The sequence below is a fragment of the Poecilia mexicana genome, unplaced genomic scaffold (genome assembly GCF_051168715.1).
Source record: "Poecilia mexicana isolate PSO_F unplaced genomic scaffold, ASM5116871v1 scaffold_15, whole genome shotgun sequence".
In the NCBI taxonomy this organism is placed as follows: domain Eukaryota; kingdom Metazoa; phylum Chordata; class Actinopteri; order Cyprinodontiformes; family Poeciliidae; genus Poecilia; species Poecilia mexicana.
Genome location: NW_028263384.1, coordinates 27,828,468 through 27,837,898, shown reverse-complemented (window position 1 = coordinate 27,837,898; position 9,431 = coordinate 27,828,468). Strand labels below are relative to the sequence as shown.

Genomic DNA, 9,431 nt, shown 5'->3' with positions numbered 1-9,431 from the left:
GAGGTTATGAGGATCAAATGTGTCCCGTAATCTCATTTAGAAATGAAATGAGAGCGGCCACATGCATAGTTTATCCCCAAGGTGAAAGAGGTTGTGATGATTGCAGCATTACTGCACTGTAATTCCTTGCTAAACATGTTCCCAGATGCAGTCATAAAAGCATTCAGTACAATGTTCCTGGTGTCTAAACATCAGAGTTTTAGCCTAATTCAATCTGGAGCCGTAATCCAGAAATGGCTCTTTAAGAAAATGTTAAGAGACTGAAACGGTGCATATAGGTTTTGTTTGATAATAGTTTTCACAGCGTCTGGAAACATGTTGAGGGTTGCCAGATCTGACATGTTCCAGCCCAAATAATACACAATGTGTCACTGCGCTAGCTCTGCTAAGACTAACACTTAGCATAGCAAATTAATCAGTAAAACATCCCAAAATGATTAGTAAAAATGTGACTCCTAATTGCTATCAAGTAAGTCTAATGGAATACCTAGTGGTTTTGTTTTTTTGGTTTAAAATTTGCACACAAAAAGAGAGAAATTTTGATATTAATCTCTAAAATTTTCTAGCAAAAACTTGGGATTTTTAAAAGTAGAACATTTGACAAATTTTGTGATTAGAAATCTTCTAGAAAAAAGTTCAAAAATCAAAAAATTGCTAGAAAAAAATTGGCTGTGATGTGTCCCAGAATAAAAATGAGTTTGATACCAGTGTTTTAAACAGAAGCTAAGGCTTTTTAAATCTACATATTTTTGATTTGTAGCAACATTTAAATGAAGTCTGAAGTAGCTCTAACCCTAACAAAACCAGGTGAAATCACCTTTAGGGCTTCATAACGTAAGCTAACACAACACAAAAGTACGGAAGTAACAAATTTCCAGGTAAACATTTGAAGTATTCTGGTGTTTATCCACAAGCGACCAGCGTAAACAGCAGCTCGGCCTCCATCAGTCACTCCAGACTCACCTGATAGCCTCCAGCTTTCTTGGTTTCCATCCACACACACTCTGCTGTGGTGCCAGCACCATTAGCCACCCAGACAATGACCCTGTTGTTCGCTAACAGGCGCCTCTGGAGCTGATTAAACTTTTAACTGTCATTTATTAGAAGTGGAATGTTGTTGCAGTGGGTCTGTCGTCGGCTGAAGGAGTAAAGAGATACCTGGTCACACTGCTAGTCTCTCACCGAAGCTAAACGACTCAGCCACCCTCACAGTTGGTCTGTGGAGATGAGCGGCGACGTTTTCAAGATATCTCAGGTTTTGGATGAAAGCTTTAATTTGGATATGCTGACATCACAAACCCACCGCAAGAACTGAAAACATCAACCGGTTTTTGACTGAGTACCAACCAACCTGGACCAGTTGTCCTGGGAGAATGTAATTAATTTAAATTGGTTGGGATGAGCTCTGCTTTTAAAAATAATTCATACATTTTCAGTTGGGTTCAGGCTGAAGCTTCAGGGAGCTCTATCCATGGTTGAAAATTTTCAATGCTACCAAGGTTAGCATTGTTAAGTAAATCTAATGAAAAAACAAAAACTGATTAACTGAAATCAATAAAAATAGTAATTAATGGGGAAAAAACTATAACTAACTGGAACTATGTTATGTGTTTATAAAACTAAATCATGCTGAAATGATCAATATAATAGCCTTAGTTTTCGTGTTTATGAATCTACTTATTAGCCTTTATTCCCAAAGCGACATCAGCTGTCAGGAAATTACGGTACGGAGGCGGGAATTACTGTAGACCACAAAATGGCAACAGGAAAAGTTGGTAGAAAACACCAGTCAGCTGGTTGTTCAAAAATAATTGAAAACATTTTTAAAAAATGTATTTCAATTACCCACAATCACAATTCAATACTGTGAACTTTTTGAATTCAGCAACTAAAAATTAACCAAAGTATGAAAGAACTAAAACTACTACAACTAATAAAAACTAAATATTTAACTAACAATAACTAATAAAATCTTGCAGGCACACTCTAAAAACAAACTAAAACTAACTGAATTAGACAAAAAGTCACAACAAAATAAAACTAAAATATTTGTGCAACCATGACTATTTCCTGAAGGCATTTGGCATTTTATTATGGATCTTTCTCAGTGCTTTGCATTCAATTTGTACCATTTTATAGCACAGTAAAGTGACATTATGACTTTCTATTTTTTAAAGTTCCACAGTTTTGCACTTATTTTTATTCTGTCTTCCCCTTTTTTTCTTCTTTTTATATCATTTTGTATTTTAAATAGCTTGTTACTGTTTGTGAATCTGAATCTGCTATAAAAAAGCTGCATGTAACAAAAATAGCTTCAAACAAATGTGACAAAATGTGGAGAATCCAGCTGCCAATGCTGGTGGAGTTCCGCTGGGGTTGCTAGGTGATGGGGCTGCTCTTGGCTGGGGTTGCTAGGCAACGACAAAGTGCCCATGGAATGTGATTCAACAACCTGGAGGTTTCTGAAACGTCTCAATTCTAAGAACACCAGAAAACATTTATTTTCAGAAGCAGTCGAGACCCAAATGGAGGTACAAAAATATGCGAAAGGTGAATTTTGTGTAATTTAAATCAAAAACATCTATTTGTGGTGTGGCTATTTGAAACCATGCGCGCCTACAAAGGGGAGCTTAATTGAGAACAAGAGAGCTGGGGTTGGCGGGCGGTGTTAAGTCCTTGGTATGAGGCATCTATCCCAGATCAGGCCTGGACTGTGGAGGGAATAAGAGCTCTGACTGGAGACTGAGACACTTAGGTTACTGAGAGCTTTTGCTTTCAACACAACCACCAACTAACATCTAAATCTGCTTCACAGCTTCTTGTTGAACCTTTATGAGCTTCAAAGTGTCAGCAATTACAGAAATTAAGAGAATTTAACTGTTTTCTCCATTTAGGGAAAACCTCTATTCACACAAAGTTAACGTAGTAAATGACGAATGAAAAATCCTCATGTTGGCTGCTCTGCAAAAACACCAAATCTTACTTTTTGGTCTAGTTTCTAGTGCAAATATCTTAGTACACTTGAAATAAGACAAACCAAACTTAAGTTACTTTTCAGCAAGATATAGGCGCTTGCTTTAAGTAAGTAATTATTGAATATAGATTTTTTTTTTAAGTTATTGTTCCACTTGCAAATTATTTCACTTATAAGACATTTCTTCTATAGTATGAGTGAAATAATCTGCCTCTGGTACTGGGTTAATTTTCTGATTAAACAATGTTTTGATTAGATATCACAACAAACCTCTTGCCATTTGCTCATTGACCACAATATAAATTTAAAAGGACATTTCAGCAAAATGTCTGACTATATTTTAGCCATACAGTTGTACATAAACATGACATCCATCAATTATTGTGAAATAATTTAAAAAATTTAAAAATAAATGTATAAATCCAAAATAAATCACCCCAAACACTTGTGAACAGGCATTCAATCGTGAAGAAATCCCAACACCAGCCACTCGCACGACACACAGTTCCAGTCTCCCAGGAGGCCCCTCCCACTACCTTCAGCTCTCAGCCTGGAGACAAAAGGATGGGGTTAAACAAGCAAATACAAAAAACAAATACTACAATTTAAACTTGGCCACAGACTAAAATGAGGTTACCTACAACATAACCAATTAAAATCAATGCTTTAATAGAATAGTCTAAAAGAATTCATGGCTGCTACCTGCAGCAAGGCTGGAGGCCACACAAAACAATAAAATGTTCCAAAGTAAATTTAAACCAAAGAAAACCCAAAACTAAGCAACTAAACAAAAAACAATGAAACAAAACAGTGAAACAAAACAGCAGGGTCTCCAGTGAGCTGCAGCAGTGTCAGGGCTGGAATTAGATGAAAAGGTTAGTAGGTGATTTACAGAATATGGAAGCCAGAGGAAACCATTGTCACCTACCAGAGCTGGATGACTTCACCTCAAACCAGAGGATCCTTTCCGGCCCATAGCAGGAGGATCAGCTTTCCAATATGTTCTATATATGAATAATTGTTATTTTTGGTGTTATGGAGCTGTATGGGTGCAATAAAACAATACATACTCGTTTTATGTGAAAACTGCACTGGGGAGGGTGAATTACAGCCACACCCCAGTACCAAGCAGGAGACTTCCAGTGGTTTCTAGATTTAAACAATTCAAATCAAACTCTGAATTTGTAGGTCTTATGTAGAAGGAGAAACATTACTTACTGATGTTAGAGCTTAAGACCTGCATGCTTTCCAAGCGACCTTCCCAACACCGTGTGATCAAATGCCAGCATAAGCAACCAGGTGAGATAGTCTCCCTTTATACTCTCCAACAATCATGAGATGATTAGGGGCCCAGGTGTTCTGAATATTGGGGCAGGCTTCTTCCTGCTACACTGGCAATCAATGCTGCTAAATGTGCTAAACTAACTTAATGCTCCAGGAAAACCAATCATCAGTGGTCATGCTAACTAGCATTAGCATTCGTGGCAGTCTATGTTATGGTGAACTAGCATCGTAGCGTACCTACAGGAGGTCAGTTTTTCACATAACATAATGATAATTTCAACAAATATGTAAAAACATATTTTTTTAATAAAAATGTGGTACTGCAGCTTTAAAGCAATAGACACTCCAGGTGAAACAAATCTAATGAGGCCTAAAATTTCTTCATTCCACTCGTTTTCTGTTATCTGTTAATAACATTCATTGAAAAAAAAGGAAAAAAAGCCATTGCTTTATTACCAGAGGCGTTATTGTTTTATCCTCTGTAATCAATAAAGCACTCAAGTAAAGCCTGATGGAGTGGGCTTTAATCCTTGCATACGATCTGATAGTCTGGGCAAACAGAGAAGGGATGAATATAACCCTCACTCCCTCAACAACTGTTAAATTGGCCACGACACAAAATTCTTCTGCTCTTGGGCATCGCTTTGCTAGCTGTGAGGATGAAGCAGGCCTGCTCACTGAATAAACGCTCGACTCTAATGACAGGAAGCGTTTCATTTGTCCCCAATTGTACGGCGATGATTCCAATCTCCTCTTTCCGGCATTGTTGTCCGCCCTGGTTTTGTTTCATCACCACAAAGTGCTAGGCATCTGAAGTAGGTAGCGATAAGAATAGCTGTTTTATTGTGTGCCACTGCCTTGGCCTCCTCATGCTGAATGTGTTATCTGAGGGTGCAGCAGCATGCCGCGTTAAGCTATGTGCATGTGACGCATGGCTGAACAGCATTCCTCCTCCTGAGTGCATAGCAGGGCCGAGATAGTAGGAAGGCAGAGCGGCCCGGCTGCCAACAAAGAGGGAAAGACGAAGAGGGAAGGGAGCATTACCAAGAACATGCAGTTAAGTGGAATGAAGTACCCTTTGTAGCAGATAAGATCCTTCTGCTTCCCTGGCTGGCGTCACCAAAGCAATTTGTGCACAACGAAAGCAGCTGATTATGTTGGTGGCAAACCACAAAATCCCTCGCGAGCGTGCTGATAGACCCTGGACCAAGTAATAAAAGGCTCTTCCCTCTTCTTATGCATTCGGTTAGCGGACAGAATGCATGAAAAGAGCTGGTGATCTGGGATTACACTTGTGTGAAATCAGACTACGGGTTGGGATCACTGCCTTCCAGGACAGTTTGGCTGCCAGTCATCGTGCCAAACACACACGCACACACACCCACATACACACACACACACATGTTTGCGTGGCTATCTTTGTGGGGACTTTCCATTGACTTCCATTCATTTCTACAGCCTAAACCTTACCTTTACCCCTTTTCCTAACCCTAACCATTACATACCTAACCCTAACCCTATCCAAAACTCAATTCACACCTTAGTCCTAACTCTGACCCCTGACCCAAAAACAGGGTTTCCCCTTGTGGGGACCAGGCTTCGGTCCCCACGAGGAGCAATTGGTCCCCACAACGTAGCATATGTCAGGAAAATCGTCCCCACAAAGTATTACAAACAAACGCACACACACACACACACACACACTGCAAAAGCACATGGGCAAATATCTTAGTACACTTTAAATAAGACAAAACTAACTTACAAGTAACTTTTCACCAAGTCGTAGAAGCTTGTTTTAGGTAAATAATTCCTTAATATCAATTTAAAAAATTACTAGTTTCGCAGCCTGACGACCTTTGTCGCATGTCTTCCCCCTTCTCTAATTATCCTCTTTCCTGTCAAAGGAAGCCTACAAATCAGCAGGCACTGCCCGTTACCTAGCAAAGCCCAGACTCTTACCTAGCAACCCAAGCTGAGCTCCAGCATGTTTGGTCAGCTGTACACGCTGTACAATGGCTGCTGGAAAAGACAAGAGTTTTGTTGTTGACTTATCATCCAGAAACCTCTTGCTCCATTCTTGTTGATTGTAAAGGAGGTTCTACTTCTGCTTTTCAAAGGTGTATGGTTAAATATTGCGTATCTATTTGCCGCCGTTTTCACCTGTGAGTGTAAATGTTGAGTTTGGGGGGGGGGGTGACCAGCAGCAGATTATTTGGATTTAAAGTGACAAGACGACCTAAAACAGCTGACTAGACTAAAATCTCATTATCTAAGAATGATTTGGGGGTAAAAATGTAATGAACATGTTTTCTATAGCCCGTAGACCCATTCTAACCTGTTCAAGGAAGCATATAAGTAACCTTTAAGGAATTATTGTCCTAAATTGTGCTGAAAAGCTATTGTAAGTTAGTTTTGTCTTATTTAAAGTGTACTGAGTTATTTGCCCTAGAAACTAGACAAAAATAAGATTTTGCATTTTTGCAGTGCAAGAAAACAGCTCCAGGTTGATTGATCCTTTCCTTTATCCTTCCACCTCCACCTAGTTAGTGCCTCGCTAAAGTATTCATAACCCTTGAACTCTTGCTACAACTGCAAATTTCAATCTATTTTGTTGGGATTTTAGATGATTGACTGACACAAAGAGCAAAGTGGTGAAGAAGAAATGATAGATGAGTGAAACGCGCAGGCTGCTTAACCTTTGACCAAATGAAGTCAAAAGTGACATTCATGACATTCAGTCAGCCTGCACATGAAAAACTAAAAATGATTCAGCTGGACTGGATGGAAACCAGTCTGACTGGATGGAAAGCATTTCTAACCAGTAACTTTCCAGTTTTACCAATTATTTTTGGGTTAGATTCCTGCTGATGTAAAAGCAATACCATGACGGCGCAACCACCCTGTTTCAGTTTTTCTCTCTTTGTTTTTACAGTAATGAATGCTGAAAGTCACGTTATCATGCTGATAGGTTGATGTGAAATGTGAAAAATGTTCGATCATTTGATAATCACGTTACTGGTATCTAAACTAAAAAAACAAGGCCCTGACAGCATAAATGTATTTGAAGATATCCAAACCTAACATACGACAAACAACTGTATGATTGTGAATGGCACACAGTATAGAAGTTGTATTTTTTACATTTTATGTTCGTGTTTCACCGTTTTGGCTAGCAGGTGTGTTGCTATAGGCCTTTCAAAAGTCTCTCTCCATCTCTGTCTTTGTCTTTCACTTCTCCTTTCCTCTCACCCACTAACACACATACTGGTCATCACCAGCGGAGGGCCAAGCAGAAATAGCACTGCCCCTCCTCCGCCCTCCTCCTCTGTCCCTGAACACAGGACCAGCTTTTCATTTCCAGTTGTTCTCTGATTTTAACCGAAAGAGACAGGACGATGTTTTTCTCCTCCGCACTGTCGCTCAGAGGGTCGACTGGTACCGCTATGTGCTATTTGATCCCAGCCACCAGCTCCTGCCGCACCTGTCCCACCTGCTCCCACAGGTGATAATGCAGGTGGCTTCAGGGGAGTTGGTGGTAAAATCCTTGAGCCTCTTTGACAGTGTGCTCAAGCCGAAGCACCTGGCCTAATTTTCCACTGTGGGACAGCATGTGGAAATGTTCTCCTGAGTGGGATGGGTAGCTGGAACATGCTCCTTCTGTCTGAGCTTTTTGAACTTTGACCTGTATTTTGTTTGTCAGATCCTTGTTTTTTAGTTTAGACAACCGTAATGTGTAATTAACAGAAGGTCGGGTATTTTCGCATTTCACTTTAGCTTATCAGCATGCTAAAGAAGCTACTTAGCATGCTAAAGAAGCTATTTATCAGAATGCTAAAGAAGCCAGTTATCAGCATTTTACAATGGCTTGTCAGCTTGCTAAAGTACACTATTTATCAGCATGCTAAAATAGCTAATTTTCAGAATGTACATTAATAGCATGTTAAACTAGCTACTTAGCAGCATGTAAAAGTGGCTAATTATCAGCATGCGAAAGTAGACAATTATCAGATAATGCTCTATTAAAGAGACTTGATGGAAAAAAAAAGGAGGAATGAAAATTCACCCCAAAATACACTGCAAAAACAAAATCTTACATGTAATTGTGGTTTAGTTACTTAAAAGTAACTTATTAGGAAGATAATTCCTCAACATTGATGAAAAAGTACTAATTCTATTCTCAGATCCATTATAACATGGGGAAAATGTCTGTTAAATATAAATTAAATGATCTGCCAATGGAATATTTCTTAATTAAATATTAAATATTTAAATATTAATATTATATTATAAATATATTATATTTATAATATATTATTATAATATATTATAAATATTAATAATATTAAATATTAATATTAAATATTAAATATTTCTTAAATAAATATTTCTTAATTAATATTTCTTAATTAAATATTAAAATATTCTTAATTAAATATTTATTTCTTAATTAAATAAATATATAATTATCAGTACTAAATATTGATAATATTTCTTTATCAATATTAAGGAATTATTTACTTAAATCAAGGCTCTATATCTTGCTGAAAAGTTACTTTTAAGTTAGCTTTGTCTTGTATCTAGCTAACTAAGATATTTGCACCAGATATTATTAGACCAAAACTTGGTAAGATTCTATGTATTTGCAGTGTACAAACAATTGTTATTAATTTGTATGCCTGCTGTGGCAGCTGAAAGATTTACATTTCTGAGCAGGAGCTATTAAACACCTTAATGTGAACCGTTTCCATCAGGCCGAAGTGTCAATTAGCAACACTTTCACTTAACCACACTGTGGGATTTGTTTGGCTGCTTAACCTTTGACCAAAAAAAAAAATCCCTCATTTCGCAACGACGCAGCTAAACAGAAAACTGCTCTCAGCTCTGCAGTAATAGCACCCTCGGGGTTTCTTAGCACCCTTCCTTCTCTCTCAACACTCAGCAGCTGCCAGCGCAGCTCAGATATCCATCGGCTACCAGCTTAGACACCAGGCTAAGGCTGCAACACTCTGCAACACGAGCCAAAGCTGACTGGTCAACCAGCACAGCGCCATAATAGGCCCTCAAGTGGGGAAGCGATACAATCAGGCAGCCTGTAGGATCGGTTTTCTCTGACCCCTGCGGTTGTCATAACCTGCTCGAATGCATGGCAGATCCACGTTAGGTCATAGCTTGT

The 9,431-nt window shown here is 38.6% G+C and overlaps 1 long non-coding RNA gene across 1 annotated transcript; it reads right to left on the bottom strand.

Annotated features, from left to right (window-relative positions):
* Window positions 1-3,226: 3,226 nt before the first annotated feature.
* LOC148155382 (uncharacterized) lies at window positions 3,227-5,149 on the bottom strand. Its single transcript, XR_015765529.1, has 3 exons — window positions 4,193-5,149; window positions 3,903-3,978; window positions 3,227-3,831 (listed from the first exon to the last, which is right to left on the bottom strand). It is a non-coding gene; the product is annotated as an uncharacterized LOC148155382 (long non-coding RNA).
* Between the last annotated feature and the right edge of the window lie 4,282 nt (window positions 5,150-9,431).